At 33.8% G+C, this 18,997-nt stretch overlaps 1 non-coding gene across 1 annotated transcript; it reads left to right on the top strand.

The window, feature by feature from the left end:
* The first annotated feature begins 1,259 nt into the window (after nt 1-1,259).
* LOC113002052 (small nucleolar RNA R71) lies at nt 1,260-1,366 on the top strand. The gene has a single exon (XR_003267580.1). It is a non-coding gene; the product is annotated as a small nucleolar RNA R71 (small nucleolar RNA).
* Nucleotides 1,367-18,997: the final 17,631 nt, after the last annotated feature.

The raw sequence follows: 18,997 nt of genomic DNA on the forward strand, positions 1-18,997 counted from the left end.
GATTAATGGAAGACTAAGTCTCCAGCGTTGTTTTCTCTTGAGGATCAAGCACAACTCTCTTTGAGGTTTTGTTACTATTATTGAATTCTGATCAGCTTTTCCTCTTCACCAATTACTTTGTATTTGTTGCTATTAATCCATGCATGCTTAGTGCTTGATTAATTGTCTCTGCGCTTAATTTACGTTCATGCTTAATGATCAGTTTCGTTCATGATTAATTGGTGTATGTGATACTTAATCACATAATGACAACCTTATGTTAATTTTCACTTAGTAATTTAATTTAGGATTGGATTAAGTGGTTGAAATGATTAAGGATAAATTCTCGTAACCTAGGATAAAAGACTTGCTTGTGAATGAAGGGGAAACAACATGTTTTAATTCTTTTATTTTGTAATTCAATTTTTCTTTTTGTTTAATTTACAAAAACAAACAACCCCCCCAATTCGTGACTGTTTTATTACTATCTGTTATGAACGTTTGGTTGACCATTGCTCGTTGGGAGACGACCTAGGATCACTTCCTAGATATTGCATTTTTAATGTTTATTTGATTCGGGTACGACCTCGATCAAATTTTATTTGCCTCACTAACTCTTCTAAGGAAGGTTGAGGAGGAGCCTCAGTTGCTTGTTGTATTTGTTGTTGCTGCTGCTATATTGGAGGAGGAACATATGGCTTGCTTGGACCAGTAGCATTCTGGAAAGGAGGGATAGGCTGTTGTTGTTGTGGAGGACTTGTCCATCTCAGATTTGGATGATTCCTCCAACCTGGATTGTATCTATTGCTTGAAAGGTCATAATTATTCTGTTGTTGTTGGTTTTGCTGCTGAGGAGGTCTATTATAAATGTTTGCAACATAAGCTTCAGGTTGCTCATTGACTCCAGATTGTTACAAAGAAGGACAGAGATATGTATGGTGATCTGCAGAAGAACATAGACCAGAGACTCTTGCAACAGGTGTAGATTTCTAATTCATGGCAAGCTGGGTTACTAGGTTGACCAAGGCATCAAGTTTTCCTTCAAGCTTTTTATTTTCAGTAGATGAAGATGAATCCGTGGCCACCTCATGGACTCCTCTAAGAACAATAGCATTATTTCTTGCACTGAATTATTGGGAGTTGGAAGCCATCTTCTCAATCAAATTCCTAGCTTCAGTAGGGGTCATATCACCAAGAGCTACATAACTGGCAGCATCAATCATACTCCTCTCCATGTTGCTAAGTCCCTCATAGAAATATTGAAGAAGGAGTTGCTCAGAAATCTGTGGTGAGGACAGCTTGCACACAATTTCTTGAATCTTTCCCAGTACTCATACAAGCTCTCTCCACTAAGTTGCTTGATGCCTGAAATGTCTTTTCTGATGGCAGTGGTCCTAGATGCAGGGAAGAATTTCTCCAAGAACACCCTCTTAAGTTCATCCCAGCTGAAAATGGACCTGGGAGCAAGGTAGTATAGCCAATCTTTTGCCACTCCCTCCAAAGAATGAAGAAAATCCTTTAGAAAGATATGATCTTCTTGGACGTCAGGGGGCTTCATGGTGGAACACACAATATTGAACTCCTTAAGATGTTTATGAGGATCTTCACCTGCAAGACCATGAAACTTGGGCAGCAAATGTATTAGTTCAGTCTTGAGAACATATGGAACACCCTCATCAGGATATTGAATGCACAAGCTTTCGTAAGTGAAATTAGGTGCAGCCATCTCCCTAAGAGTTCTCTCACGAGGTGGAGGTTAATACTGATGACCGATGCAAAGAGGCTTTTGATTGCCTCAAGCGTGCGGTGGCTACCACCCCTATCATTCAGGCACCTGATTGGACAGCCCCATTTGAGCAAATGTGCGACGCATCCAATTACGCATTGGGGGCTGTCCTTGCTCAAAAGATTGATAAGCTGCCTCGGGTGATCTACTACGCTTCCAGAACTTTGGATGCTGCTCAAGCAAATTACACTACCACAGAGAAGGAGCTATTAGCGATAGTTTTTTCTCTTGAGAAATTTCGTTCATATTTACTTGGTATTTGTGTTATTGTTTATATTGACCATGTAGCTCTAAAATACTTGTTGAAGAAGGTTGAATCAAAGCCTAGATTGATCAGGTGGATGCTTTGGCTCCAAGAGTTTGATTTGGAGATCCGTGATCGGAGCGGTGCACAAAACCTCGTGGTTGACCATCTGAGTAGGATTGAGCGTGTGTATGAGGACTCACCCATTCGGGATGATTTTTCGAATGACCATTTGTACATTCTGTATAGTATTTCTGATTCCTTCCCCACTCCTTGGTTTGCTAATATTGTGAATTATTTGGTTGCTTCTGTTTTTCCTCCCTTAGCATCTAAAGCTCAAAATGATAAAATTAAGAGCGATGCTAAGCATTATATTTGGGATGGCCCCTATTTGTGGAAGTTGTGCAGTAACCAGGTTATTAGGAGATGCATTCCAGACCACGAGATTGACTCGGTCCTACAATTCTGTCATTTTTCCGCACCAGGTGACCATCTTGGCATACAGAGGACAAATCGCAAGGTGCTTGACTGCAGTTTCTATTGGCCCACCATTTTCAAGGATGCATGGAGAATCTATAGCACTTGTGAGCCTTGTCAGAGAGCAGGCGGCTTACCTTCATGGAGACAGCAAATGCCTCAATAACCCATGTTATTCTATGAGGTGTTTGATGTTGGGGTATAGATTTTATGGGGCCTTTCCCTGTCTCTTTTGGTTTTGTTTATATTCTCCTTGTTGTTGATTATGTTTCAAAATGGGTGGAAGCCAAACCCACCAGAACTAATGATGCTAAGGTTGTTGTGGATTTTGTTAGATCTAATATGTTTTTGCAGGTTTGGAGTCCCTAGAGCCATCGTTAGTGATCAAGGCACCCATTTTTGTAACAGATCCATGTATGCCTTGCTCAAAAAGTATGGGGTCATGCACAGAATTTCCACAACTTACCACCCCCAAACTAATGGGCAGGCTGAGATTTCAAACAGGGGGATAAAAAGGATCTTGGAGAAGATTGTGCAGCCGAACATAAAGGATTGGAGCACCAGGCTGGATGATGCTCTTTGGGCGCATAGGACTGCCTACAAAGCACCCATAGGAATGTCTCCTTATCGGGTTGTCTTTGGCAAGGCATGTCATCTTCCTGTAGAGATAGAGCACAAAGCCTACTGGGCTATAAAGACCTGCAACTTCTCTATTGATCAGGCTGGAGAGGAAAGGAAGTTGCAACTAAGTGAGCTAGATGAAATCCGTTTAGAAGCCTATGAGAATTCCAAATTCTACAAGGAGAAGACCAAGAAGTTACATGATAGTTTGATAGCTAAGAAGGACTTCGTGGTTGGACAAAAAGTTTTATTGTATAACATGAGTGATAAGTTGAGGTCAAAGTGGATTGGTCCTTTTGTGGTGACTAATGTTTTTCCTTATGGTACAATTGAGATCAAAAGTGAGTCCACAGATAAGAGCTTCAAGGTCAATGGACACTGGCTGAAACTATTCCTCACAAATCCCTCCTTAGTGGATGTAGTGGTGGAGGAGACCTCCTTACTTCACCCTACTTCTCTTCCGCCATGACTTAGGGAGTTTTCTTTTTCTGTCTCCTTCTTTACTTTTATTTCACTTGTCCAAATTTATTGATTGTGTTTGATTGTTCTTGATCTTATGATTATGCTACATTGAGGACAATGTGTTGTTTAAGTGTGAGGGGGAGGGGGGGAGAAGATTGTTCTTTAATTTTGTTGGGTATTCTAGTTTAATTTTGTTAGGTTTTCTAGGTTAATTTTGTTATTTTGGTTTTATGTTTTGTGTACAACATTGCATGTTCTCTTTGAATTATATGTTATGTACAGGTAATGGGTAATTGTTTTTGAAATAGGAGTTCTTGGAATTTTGTGAATTGAAACCCTTGTTTTTCTCTACATGTCAAGTGAGTTTTGAAAGTTCGAATTAAAAGTGATAGATTTACCCTTGGTCAAAATTTGAGCATCTATTTTATTCGATGTATTTTGCCCCATTGATTGCTTGCACAATAGCCTTGGCTTTACTCTTGTTGATACTTCTTGCTTCACATGCATGTTGGGAGATGATTTAGGCATTTTAAACTTATAAGCCTCTAGCCAAATGAGCCTACCTTGAATTAATTCCTTTGATAGCCCCTTTGAGCCTATGTTCCCCTTTCTTTGTTTTGAAGCTCATTACAAGCCTTAAGTGAAAAACCATGACTTCACCCTACCCTTAAGGAATTTTGGAACTTTGGAATTGTTTTGGGAATAAGTGTGAAGGGGGGGTATGTTTCATTGGATGATATGTTTTTGTTGGCCATGCTTGATGTATATACATATATTGCCTAATTGTTGCTTTATTTTTCAAATGCTTTCAATTGCTACTGTTCATGTTCAAAAAAAAAAAAATAGAGAAAGAATGAGGTTGATTAAATGAGGTCTTGGTTTGAAGACTTGAATTGGTTTGAGGACTTGGTTGATTTTGTTTGGGTTACTTTTTAATGCTTAATTTGTAATTTTGGTTTTGGGGTTTATTACTTTTTCTTACTTCCCACTTATTCCTCAATACTCCTCTATTCCTTTGGGTTTTAGCTACCATCCCATACTTTCATCTACCTTGTCCTTGGCCCCATTACAACCTTAAAAGACCTTTTGATCCTCATGTGCATGTGCTTGTGATGTGGTTGTCAATTTTAGAGTCTTGCCAAGTCTATGTGGTGTTTGTTTTCATGGGTGCTCTAAGAGTAAACAATAGCCTAGACACTTGAGAGATAGAGTGCATATCTTGTGAGGCTTTATCACTGTTCATTCTTGAGCTGATTTACTATCTTTCCATGTTTGAGATGCTTGGATGATTTTCATGAAGGCCTTGACTCTTTAACTCTTTACGTGTTGCATGTTACCCATTTTTTTCATTCCTTGAGATTCATTGAGAAATATGTAATTGTTGTTGTGTCTTTTTGTTTCTCTTTAATGTCTCTGGATCTGTCCCTTGCTTTGTTTTTTATTTTTATTTTTCCCAGGAGTGCAAAAGGCTAAGTGTGAGTGGATTTGATGTGTCATCATTTTCTCATATTTCTTAACCCTTTTTGTCACCATTTTAATTACTGATTAGCCTTAATTGTCAAATTAATTATGTAGTTTTATCATTTGGGCCTACTGGATTAATTTTGTGTTTTTAATTTAATTTCAGGAGAATTATAAGCAATTGGGCTTGAACTTGAAAAGAGCAGACAATTTTATTCTACCAAATCTTATCTTATCTAGATTTTATCTCATCTAGATATTATTTAATCTAGATTTTATCTTATCATATCTAGATTTTATCTCATCTAGATATTATTTCATCTAGATCTTATCTTATCTTATATAGATTTTATTTCATCTAGATTTTATTTCATCTAAATATTATTTCATCTAGATTTTGTCTTATCTTATCTTATCTAGATTTTATTTTATTTATGGGCTTGGACTTAAAACAGATTTGTAAGCTTTGGGGCTGAGAACTATATAACAGCACCAAAGTTCTAGTTTTAGGCTCTCTCTCTTTGTTTTAGTTTTTTTTGTTTTGGAGAATAATTCTAATTTTCTTCGTTTTCTAATACAATTTTGTTTGCTATTGATTAATGGAAGGCTAAGTCTCTAGCGTTGTTTTCTCTTGAGGATCAAGCACATCTCTCTTTGAGGTTTTATTATTACTATTGAATTCTGATCAGTTTTTCCTCTTTGCCAATTACTCTGTATTTGTTGCTATTAATCCATGCATGCTTAGTGCTTGATTAATTGTCTCTGCGCTTAATTTACGTTCATGCTTAATGATCAGTTTCGTTCATGATTAATTGGTGTATGTGTTGCTTAATCACATAATGAATGCCTTATGTTAAATTTCGCTTAGTAATTTAATTTAGGGTTGGATTAAGTGGTTGAACTGATAAAGGATAAATCCTCGTAACCTATGATAAGAGACTTACTTGTGAATCAAGGGGAAACAATGTGTTTTAATTCTGATATTTTCTAATTCAAATTTACTTGCTGTTTAATTTACAAAAAAAAAAAAAAACCCCCCAATTCGTTACTATCTGTTATGAACGTTTGGTTGACCATTGCTCTTTGGGAGACGACCTAGGATCACTTCCTAGATACTGCATTTTTAATGTTTATTTGATTCGGGTACGACCTCGATCCTTAAGACATAAATGTCTTTTGGCTTAACAATATCCCTCTTTTTGATGATGTTAAACAAACACAAATTTAAAAGTTGAAGGCAAAGTTACGAGATATATCAATTAAAAAGAGTTTGTTTAACCTTCTGAAAAACATCTTGTTTTATTCATGAAGGATATTCACATCAAGGAGGTTTGTTATAAGTATCATAAGAAAAGAATAAATACAGGGAAAAGCATAAAATATATAAGCAATAAAACACCCCGTGATATGATGTTTTCTTCAGATTTTGGCTCCCCTCAGATGATGAACCCTTCAGACTTTGACTCATCCTCAGATGATGAATCCACTTCATCTTTTACGTGTTGCCCCCTTTTGTTTGACAGCTAAATCCTCAAGTGTCTTAAAATATTCTCCATCGAGAGAATCATAATCTAAAGGGAAATCAATAGAAGCTAGAAAGATTGGGCTAGTCGGAGGAATTGGGGTTCTTGGAGGCTCCCCATCCAATGATCTTTTTGTAGAAGTAGTCCCCAATAAGATGCCACTTCACAACTTTTTTCTCAGCATAATTGTGATCTTCAAGAGCTTATGCAAGTGCTTCCCTCGTTCTTCAAAGCTTAGCCTCCGGATATCTGATGTACTCCCTAGAGGATGAAGGATCATAAACTTGGACAACTAAGGATGCAGGGTCAACTACCACTTCCTCATTAGACTCAACTTATTCAATAATGGGTTGCACTTGATATGTGAAGATGAATTTGGAATAGGGCAGCTGCACAACAAAAGAGATGGTGCGATTAGACACATCAAAGAACTCCCCGGTCCATGGGCTAACCATATTGAAAGGAGTTTCCTGAATGAAACATGAATGGTTCAGAGTGTGATAGTAACACCATGTTTGATGGTGCACTTCGTCTGATAGGGGCTTCTCATCTGGTTCCAAACCTGAGCAGTGATCTCTTAATCTTTAGAACCTCTTCATGGCATGCCAATCTGTAACACCCTTAAAGAATCACACCAGAAAGAGAGGGATCCAAAGGTTGTGCAAGTATGAGATTGTACATTTGATGATGACTTAAAGGAATTAATTGGTACTACCTATACCAACAAGATGGATTTACTTTTTGGTAGTCCATCACTTAAAACTCCACAGTTAAGCGTGCTTGGCTTCGAGCAATTGTGGGATAGGTGACCTTCTGAGAAGTCTCCCAGAAAGTGTGCTATTGAGGACAAAATATGCTGAAAAGTCTCATGTTGGTTTATGAGAACAATCATTGATTTTGAAAGCAGCCAAAACAAATTGTTGAGGTCTCGGAAGGGCTACTTACGAAGGGTTATGACCGGTGGAGAGTTTTGCCAATGAGGAGTTGAGTGAAGAGTCGTAGTGTTAGAGCCGCCGAGAAGTAAAAAATCAGGGGCGTTACACAATCCATACTTGGATTTTTAGTCTTTGCTAAAGAACCTCAAGCTCATGTTTGAACAATATTCCAGGATGAGTCTTCACGAATTTGGTTGGAGGAGCATCATCTTCAATCAACAACTCCTTGACTTTGTAGAAGTTAGCCTTTTGATAAAACAAAGGTCTGTCCACTACTATCTGAAACTGAGAGTTGGGGTTGGCCACACATGAGACCTGTGATTTATTAATGAAAGGAAAGTGTGTAGTGAACTTCCCCAATTTTCTTAAAGAAGTTTGCCTTCTGTGAATCTTTTTCTTTATAATATGAAAACTTCATTCTCAATTTAGGTCCATAGTCTGTTTTCTCCCATTCTGAAAACCTTGGACTAAATTTTGGTCCTCCAAAGCTATGTCTTCAGTTTGAAATGTTTCTTCAATCTTGGTGCAATCTTAAGGTAGAAGTACATTCAATGCATACATTATACCTAGGAGTTGTTGAAGGTCCAGTTGAGTGGAGAAGGGCATCACAAAGGTTTCTAATTCCTTGCTTCTCTAGATGGTGGCACCAGGGGGATAGACCTTCCTTGTAGTTGGTCTATGCTCAAAGCTTAGACTATTTGGGTTAGGAGCAGTAGTGTGTTTGATGGGAAAGTCTTTGAGCACTAGATCCTTGTCCCCATACATTCTAAATGCATCTTCTTCTACTACAGGTAAGGTTTCCCAAGATGGATGGTTGAAGGGATCAATACCTAGAAATCCTTCCTTTTAGAGCCTAGTGAGATTTAGCTTTCCAAGCTCCAGTTTTTGCATCTCGGGATGGAGAGTATGAGAGAGCCATCTCCACATTTTCCCTTCCAGACTCTATTGTAAGTTTGCCACTCCAAAACTCCATTTCCTCAGAAGCTAGGGTAGAGTCTAAAATTAACATGAGGGTTAGAAGGTACAATCTTGCAGAGTTAGAGGCAAAAGCTTTAATGGAAGTTGTTATTCAGTGGCTTGTTATTGATCTTGCTTCATCAGGCGATGGTCAATCTTGGGAAAAAGATTAATCGGTTTGATAGGCTCTTCAATTTGATGAATCACCTTTCTCTTCTTCAGATGTTCCTTCATTTCTTTAATGTTGATAGACGCTAAAGTCCCATAGATGTTCTCGAATCGTCTAATTTTATCCTCATCCATCTCTTCAAATAGAACATCATTCATAACCTCTTCATCAACATTGAACATTGGCCTTGGTCTAACTGGTGCAACATCAGGATCTATCTCAACAATATCATCTTCACTTTCCTTCAAGGAGGCTTCAATGATAGACTGGAGTAGATCTTCTTCATAAGACTCACATTCTTCGGGCTCCATATCTTCTTCAGCAGTTGCAGTTTGTAGCTCAAATTGCCTTTCAACAACATATAGAGACATGAGTGCAACTCCATGCTCTATTTCAGATTATATCCTTTCAAGCTCAATTCATCTTACCTCATCCTCGGAGTGATCTTTTAAAGCCTTAAGCACTAGTTAGTTAGGTATAGACTCACTATCTATATCCATCATGGTGATCTCCTCATCAACCTTTCTCTCCACTTCCTCAATAGACAAGATCTTCAGAGATTATAGAACAACACCTTCAAGAATTTCCTCATATACCTTCCCAACAAAGGCATCAAGTTTTACATCATCTGCCAGCTTATTCTTATGCTCCTCAGCAAAAAGTGATTCAACAAAAGCAAGAATGCCTTCTTCCATCTTAACTTCATTTTTCCTTTACAGAGTGTGATCAAGTTCGGCCTTCTTCTTGGAGGCAACCGGAGACTTCTTCTTAGCCTTAGCCAAAGCAACAACTTCCTTCTTGCTTGGAAAGGGTGAAGCTGGTATGGTTGGGGGGTTAGGTTGAAATAAGGATTGAGAAATCTAAGGTGGAAAAGGTAGAGAGGGTTGGGGTGTAGCAATTTCAAGAATCTCATCATCAAATTCTTGTTGCTTTGGTGGTGAGGTTGGTCGAGGTTAAAAAGATGCAAAGCTCTTAAATGCAAATTCTTGTGGTTTGGGAGGAGTAGGCATGACAAATTCTTAAATGCATATTAGATAAGATATTTTATTGTTATTATTTTTTAAAATATAAATCAATTAGCTTAATAGTTAAATAATTAAATAACAAACTTAAAATATATATTTAACTAAAAATATAATTGAATTCTTAATTTTATAACTTTAATTAATTTTTTATTCATTATATTTATATATTGTTTGAATTAAAATAGAAATAAAAGCTTAATATATATTTTTTTTAAAAATATAAGTAAATTTAAATTATAAAAAAGTGTAGTGGATTACCTGCCAGTATACCTAAACCCCATAAAACCCGACAGGTGTGGGGATGGGTATTAAAATTATAAACCTGCCTCTTTTATACCCATACTCGTACTTGCCTCACCTTTTGTGGGGACAGGAATGGGGAGGGCCAAACTCGTAACTGACCCACCTCGTTGCCATCCTTAGGGAGGAGTAAGCTGAGGTTGGGGTTGAGGGTGTTTAATTTTGATAGCTGGTCTTTGGGTGTAAGTTCAAATTCAAGTTTAGACTTAGAGTATGTGACCTTCCTCTTTTGGGTTATTCTATGATCTGAAGGTTTAGGGTTTGGGGGAGGTGCTTTCTTTGGTTGGTTTGAAGGTTTAGGACCAGATGATGATGGAGGTGGGTCTTTTCTTTTGGTGGGAAGTTTGGAATTGGGTTGGTGAGGTTTAAAGGAGTGGGTTTGGGTTTAGGTTGGGCTTGCTCCCCTTGCGTCTGTTGAGATGTAGCTCCAAATTCAAGATCAATAGGCTAACCTTGAGCTCCCATTGTTTGAGCTACCATAAACTATGGTTCCTCCTTAGGCTCCATCTTGACCTTTTGTTTTATATGCTTTTGAGCATATTCTTGAAAATTTTAAACAATTCCCATCTTGACAAAGGAATTCCCCCTCAAATGCGTTGCTCCACCAAATGGTGCCATGCTAGACACATCAACACCAATATCTTACATGATCTGAGTGAAAAGCATACCAAAAGGGACATGATTCTTCTTCACTTTAGGGTTGAATCTTTCTTTGAAATCCTACATTCGGTAATAAAATATGACTTCTGGCAAATTCACCTTCTCACCTACCATCACCTTGTACATGCAAAATCTATCCTTCTTGTTAACATAGTCTCTGAACCCCAGTCTTGGCATAGTCATGTTGAACAAAAAGCTATCGATGAGTCTACACATGTAGGTTAGGTTTGTAGTCCTTAGGAAGATAATCCTCTTATTCCCCTTGCTTGTGACTAGACACAGACCTCTATAAAGCATGATGTCCACAATCTTCTGAGTGATCTCTTTTTCCTAATCCTTGTCAAAAACTAAGCCATCTTCTAGGCAACCTAATGCAGTAGCAATGGTTGTTGGAGAAATTAATAACTCATTTCTTTCAATGGTGCCTCTGATGCTAACTCTATCTTGATGCCCAATTCCCTAGAACAAGGCATAAGGACCATATTGCCAAGAATTGAATCTTTCAAGGTCTATAACCAAAATCCAATCTCGACAAAGCATTAAAAAATATCAATTACCAAAAATTCGAGATCGAAAACATTTAAAATCCAAACATTCATGAAAAGCAAGAAACTTCACCATTTTTGCGCCTCCTCTGTCTATATCACTATCGTCTCAAATCTGGAAAACACAAGATCTAAACAAACCCAGATCTAAAAGATGTAAGCCAAATCCATGCAATTGAACAAATGAGATGAAAATCAATCTTCCTTATTAACTTCGATTCGACTCAACCAAACCCCTAAATTGTTTATTGAAGAAGGGTGAAAACAAAAAGGGAGTGGCTAGAGTGGTGATTCTGTAATGGCTTGACAACACAGGGCACGAAGGAAGGCAAAGGAGAAGACCTAGAAACTGCAAGACGAGTGAGGTTGAGGAAGCATAGGTGGGGGCTTTCAGGTTTTGGATTAGGCTAGGAAGGTTTTTGAGAAGGCAAAGCTTGGAGTCTATGATCTAAGAAAAAAATCATTAGGAAGTGTAAGAGAGAAAAAACAAAGAGTGGATGGAGAAGAATAAAATACTAATGTTGTTAACTTTCTAACCAAATAGAAGAACTATTTTGAACATTTTAGATAAGATAAAGGATCAAAATAAACTCTTAAAAAATAAGATAAAAGACTGAATAGGTCATTTGTGCCATTTTAAAAATAGATGTTTAAGACTTTTTCTTATTTTTCTTTACTTTTTTATTTCTATCTTTTCCATTTTATCCCGTATTGACCCTATTGTCACTCAACGACAACCGCCAATTGCAACTTTCGTTCTACACGGTGGAGCCACCGACCACCACAACCACCCTTCTTCCAAGCCTTTTTCCTTTGTCCAAGGAAACCAAGCCAATTGATCCTAAAACAATTCTTGGATGACACAACAATTTTCCCATCTCCATCCACACATCAGCGACATTCTAGTGTTTTGTCGCCTAAAGTGACATTTTATGTTCATTTTTCTTTGCCACACACAAAACTATGAAAGGCTTGGAAGGAGACATTTCCTTCGCATGCGAGCATGGCAGCAAGATCTAGTGTTTTCTCGTTCGTTCTCTCTACATGTCATCATCTTTTTCTTGCACCACTTCATACAATGGCTTCCTTTCACATAATCATGCATCAACAACATCAAATATGGGGTAAGGGGTTGCCATTCCCCCTCCGGTATGCTTGCTTCTCCAACGAAGAACTTGGGTATGAGATTCATGTTGTGACAGTGTATTCAAGGAGTTGGCATCATGGATTGAGATGATGGTGACATTGTATTTGGTTTTCGCTTTGGATCTGGGGTTTTCCACAAATGAAAGTGTGTCTGTGTTTTTTGTGCGATCTATTTTCACTTCAAATCTCGCCCCTTTGGATTTGTGTTTGAGGCTTGGTTTCCGATATGAATATGGATGTTGTGGTAAAAGAGGAATGGAGAAAAAACCAAAACTTTGCCGCCAGAAATCTACTCCGACGACTACACACAATGGTCGTCGATGATGGTTATGAAGAAGATAAGGTTATATCGGGTTAAATTGGGAAAGTTTATGACAAAAGGAAAAAAAGAAAAATAAATCTCATCCTTTGGATTAAAACCTAATAAATCTAATAGTGAAAACTTTACTTTTGCACGGTGTCTCCCACCCTAGCCTTGCCCAGCAAAACATAGGTTAGTGTGTTGTTGTATAGATGTTCGTTCATAGAAAGTGTCCAAAAACCAATTTGGTTTTAGAGAAGCTAATCCTCTTTCTACCTTGCAATTTGCCCAACGATTAGGAAGAGAAGTGGGTTTGAAATTTCATCATGATTTTGATGCTTAATTTTTGTCCCCAGTTTGTGTTTGTGCATCAACCCGTGTTTACATTAATATAGTTTTAATCTTTTGTTCTTATTTGTTGTCAAAGAGGTCTTAAATTAAGGGTTCTAACTTTTCTTTGTGTTCACAAACAAATTAAGGAAAATAAATGAGACGTGTTTTGGAAAACTTGTGACGTGGTGTTATAAATTAAAGATATATCTGATCAGTTTATAGGCATGCTCATATATTTAGATCCTCTCTTACATGCAATACGATATGATTTTGTAATTAAAATCTTTGATTTCTTAATTGGTCTTAAGATGTTCTTATAATTTTGATTTTTTATTAAAATGATAATAAAACTATTTTTTAATCTGAAATTTAGTCAAACTTGAAGTCAATTATTAATTATTAAAGTCCTTGTTATAAGCATTTTTTTTAATTTCTTCAATAGGATATATTATATATGTTGTACTCGAGAAAATCTGAATTCATTACTTTCTTTTTATTGAGCGATTCGAATTCATTAATCATTATTGTACTCACCAAGTCTCAATTAGTGGATAAGAGGATTCTGGCATGAGCTGAAAGAACATGTGAAAATGGGAAGGGAAGTCAAAAACACTTGGGTGGACTTTGCCTGTGTTAAATCTTTTTTTCAGGCTCTGTTAATAAAGACATTATTCCACTGTCATCTTTCTAATCAGAGCCCTTAAAACATTAATTAAAGAATTTTAAAAAATATTTATAGTAAAAATCATACCATCAAAAAAATTATAAACAGTACATTTTGTCTATTTCTTTAAAGTAAATTCTTTTTTTTAGTTTTTTTAATTAAAATTAATGCTCTAAGACACTGACTAACACTTTTTTTTCAATATATATTACACCATCTCTTATCCTCCTTTGTCCTTATCTCTATCTCTAATCAACAAGCACACTTGTTTGATACCTTTTTTCATTAATTTCTCTAAATCTTGTCAAGTTAGCACAAGTTCAATCTTGAACACATTAATTTCTCCTAGTTTAATTGATATTCATCATAAAAAGCAAAGCTATTAAAAGACAGAATAATGGACAATTTTTATATACTTCCTTAATTAAGTGATTTTGATAATTTTTAATCAAAATTAAAATTTTATTTCGATAATTTATATTGATTTTGAATATAACTTTTTAGTATGTAAATTACTAAAATAAAATTTGAATTTTGATTGAAAAATGATATTAAAAAATATTTTTTAAAATTATAGTACTAAAGTTTCTCCAAAATATACAAGTGGGCAAGTAGAATAACACAGTCTTGGAAAAACCAATCAAACCTGCCGGTACACAGAAGATTAATTGAAAACTTGAAACCACCGATAGCATTATTACAAATTTTAGGCATTGTGAAACTCGGTGATTTCCAAGAGGATAAAATGGCAAGTGGGTAAAGGGATTATGCCAGAACTAGGAATGTCTTCTTGAAGAAACCACAAATCATATTTGTATGGAGTAAATGATTTTGGCAAAATTTAGGACACTACAATTGTGGGTAAAAATGTTTGCATATCGTTCTCGTACACTAGGTTAATACTAGTAGTAATATATAGTTATATACTCCTGCAATTCATAAACTATATACTCGGCTGTGACTTCGTCCCATTATATATAATTGTTGTAGAAGAAAAAAAAATGGGCTTATATAATTAATCAAAAGTAGAAACAGGGTTAAACAATTTCATTTTTCATGACCAATAAAATTTAGACATTTTTTTATTTTAAAATTTCATTAATATAATTATTATCATATTTAATGTTTTCCTCTTTCTCTCTCATGAATCCAAAATTTCATATATAAATACACATAGCATATTTCTTACATTTTTCTTTTCGTACATTCTTTTTTATTTTTATTATATTCATTTAGCAATATATTTTAAAAAAATTCATAACATTTTGATTATAATTGTTAATTAAAAATTATAAATAAATACCATAATTGTTAAATTGTAGATAAAATTATGAAAATTGAACTTATAACGTCATAATTATCACGTACATGTCATATTATTTATTATTTTAATAGATAAAGAATTAAATTATAATTTTTAATTAAAAGATAATAATTAGAAGTATACTAAAATTCATATAAATATATGTAATAAATATAAAAATATTAAATCTTAATAATTATTTTTTAATTAATTATAAAAAAACTATACGGTTTATTCACTTTAGATAAATAGTTTTCGTTTATCTTAAAATTAGAAAAAAAATAGTTTATTAATCTGAATTAAATATGTATAATTAACTTTAAAATAGTCAATGCCTCACAATTCCAAGGGCTACAGTAATAGTTAACTCACAAATAATTCTTAATTTTTTTTAAGAATAACTCAAAAATACATTCTCATTCAAAATGATTATTCAAATCTCTATTATATGAAAGTAGATTTTATTGAAGTAGAAATCAATTTCTTAGTGGTTAAATAATTAGGAACTAAGTTCAAATTTAACAAAAAAAAGGTTAAGTAATCAATTAAGATGAAAGTAAAATGTTATTGAAAAATTATTTTTTATATATTTCAATCACATGAAAATATAAAAAAAAAATAATTGAAATCACATTTAAATATAAATGACAAGAGAGAAAAGATGGTACATTAAATATAGTAATATTCACATTAATGATAAAATTAAGGATAAGATAAATGTCTAAATTCTATGGTTCAATGAAAATGAGATTATTTAACCCCTTTTTTTACTTTGGATTCATTAGACAAACCCAAAAAGTACTTATCCTAAAATAATTATTATTTTGATTTTTCAATATAATGTTAATTAGTACTCTTTTCTATTTATATGGTTTATAATATTAATGTTAGACAATAAAATTTATAAATAAATTAATGATGATATAAGATTAATTTTGTAAAATTATTATTTTTTATTTATTATTACTTTTTCTTAATTTATGTAAAATAACGTAAAATGATTATTATTTTGGGTCGAGGGAGTAATTGATTGGCCCATTTTCTTAATAGGAGATGTTCACATTTGTTAGTATTAGCTAAAAGAGTAAACACATAAAAAAAAGTTTTATTGAAAAATTATGTTTATTTTTAAAGTAACAAAAGTAAATAGATTATTTTCATATCATCGTTATTGGAACATTCCTTAACATGAACCTTGGGTCTACTAGTGAATTATTAGTTAATTTAATCGAATAATATATGTAGTTAACTAGAAACCTTGTACATATTGTTAACTAATTGAAATTGACGTACGAATTTTGATGTACATATAAAAGAAGTGTAATCATGGGTGTCCGGAACAATGATGGGTTGCTAGAGTTTTGTTGCTATTTTTTTATTTTTGTAGTTGATGGGTTGCTACAGTTAATCAATAGATATTGAGATACCTGCATGTATACTACATATAAAAAAAAATAAAGGATTTGATGTCTTTTTTTATCTAAAGAATTAAAGAATTTACAATACTCATATTTGTTCAATTGATTGAGTTACACCCGTTGATAAATTTCATATCATGTTCTTTGTCATAAAACGAAGATATAACGAGCTTATAAGCCTTTCTTTTGGTTCCCTGTCTCTTGGCACTTGGGATATGAACATATATCATCCATCACAATCCTAACCCCTACATTGTGCTCTACTAAGAATACTGAGTTCATGTGACGGTTTTTAGTAGTTTCAAACATGACTTGTTTGACATATGTAAATTCCTCAAAAACTCTACTCTATCTAAGCCTTGTAATACGAGTCGTTTTTATTACAAATATTAATAAAACTTAAAATATATCATATTAAATATTGAGTTTAATAATTATGTAATATTCTAGTATAAAAAAGTATGTAATATTAGTATAAAAAATATATTATTAATTAATTAAAAATTATTTTTATATAAATTTCAAAATAACTATTATAAAGTTAACATATTTATTATACATGACATTTAATAATTAAATAAAAAATATTATTTTCTGAAATACTTTTCCTTACTCCAAAAATAAATAAACACTGAAATTACTGTTAGTAAAATTCTTTAAGATAGTCATTATAAAAATTAAAAACAAAACTTATTATACATAGTCTTTTATGATTAAATAATAAATGAAATTATTTTACAATATCAATTTATTATAAAATGATTTTTCAATGTTTTTTTCAACTAGCATATTTATCAACATTTGTAGAAAAAACAAAAGAGTGGATAAGTGTTCAGTTATTATGAGACGTTTGGGAGTTCTACTTGGTCCTAGAGTGCACTGATTTTGTGTCAAGGGTAAAAGGGTAAGCACATGCCACTTGTCAAAATAATTATGAAGAGGTGGGTAACTTCCCTTCTCTTTTTTCATGCTAAATTTGAGAGTGAGACCCTTCTACATAGGATTCTTGGACTAGTATAGAATGGACTGACTAGTTATCTCTCTAGAGAAGGTCTCTTTTGTCCTCTTCTGGTCCTCGTGTTCTGTCACTAGTCATTGTTTTTATCCCCAACTAGATTTATTTGCATGCTTTGAATTTATGTCCTTATTCATAGAGATGCCATCTTCTATGGTTAACTGATTATTCTGTGTTGGGCATATATAAATAGTAAAGAGTGAAAAGTCAGATCAATTAGGAAAGTGTGTCAGTGTGTACAGCTATCATTATTAATTCTTGTATTTGGAATTGAGATAGAAAGAAAGATACAGAAAGATTAGTTTCTTTAAATTTATTAAGCTTATATTAATAAAATAAGTATTCTTTTAGCGTATTTACTTAAATTATTTTTGTTTAAAAAAGTAGTTTTCTGTTTATTTTAAGAAATAAAACCTATATGTTTCTTTAAAAAATGTTTATTCTAAAATTATTTTTTAAAGTTTAAACAAATTCATCGAAAATGATAGATACGTTTATTAGAAAAATAAAATAAAAAGATAGATACATAGCCCACTTCTTCTCTCTCTCTAATTAGATCTCACCCTAATTCCCACCACCCCTTTTGATTTTGAACTCAAGGTTGATGGAATTGAGGCACTACTGCAATGACACGTGATGTCCATTAAGAATGAAGAGAAGTGATCATCATGGTACTGGAAAAATGCAGCATGGATAAACCATAAAGAAAGGAAAAAACAATACTAATAAGAGTGTGAAAGGGATTTCATATGACTGGAATTATTCCACAACACCAAGCACATGTTAACTTTGGATGACCCCTATTAATGCGTTTCTATTGTAGTTGTTCTTCATTTTCAATTCAAACTCAATGGCAATTGCCACTTTTCTCGTATTTGTTTTTTTATTTCTATAAATAAAGAAAAATATTAATGCCAATTAAACTACCAAGACAGGAAAAAAAAAAGGCTTGTAGAGTTATGCTATATTTTCTATTATATTTTTTATTATTTTAGAAAGTAAGTAATAAATACATAAATAAGTATAATTATTATCTTCACAATATAAGATATATTTAATTTTTCTCATTTAGTAAGAATAAAATTTGTAGAAAGAAATTATAGGAAAAATTAAAATTATTCTTAAGCTTTATATATATACACATATGTGTGTGTATATTATTAACTTCTCCATCTAACTATGACATGTAAACCTTTTTTTAATATTAAGTAATTTATATTAAAAACATATACTTAATTAAAAAAAGTAAATATTAGTATTACGAGTGCATTTATGTCCCATAAATTAAAAAAAAACTCAAATCTCACATTGACTAGAGATAATCTCAAGATAGAGTTTATAAGGTGAGGGCAACTCTCACCCTATGAGCTAACTTTTAGGGTTGAGTTAGGCCTAGATTTTTTCTTGGTATCAGAACCTATCCTAGATCCATTCAAAAGGATCACGCACCAAGTCCAAAGAGTGCTGGGCGTAAGGGGGTGAATTAGAAAAAAATTCAAGTCCCACATTAGTTAGAGATGGTCTCAAGATAGAGTTTATAAGGTGAGGGCAACCCTCACCCTATGAGCTAGCTTTTAGGGTTGAGTTAGGTCCAGATTTTTTCTCCACAGTCACCAAAAACCGAAGAATTTTCTCAATGTGAGGATTCATATGTGAAGGAAAATCAAGAAATG

The sequence above is a fragment of the Glycine max genome, chromosome 6 (genome assembly GCF_000004515.6).
Source record: "Glycine max cultivar Williams 82 chromosome 6, Glycine_max_v4.0, whole genome shotgun sequence".
In the NCBI taxonomy this organism is placed as follows: Eukaryota; Viridiplantae; Streptophyta; class Magnoliopsida; order Fabales; family Fabaceae; genus Glycine; species Glycine max.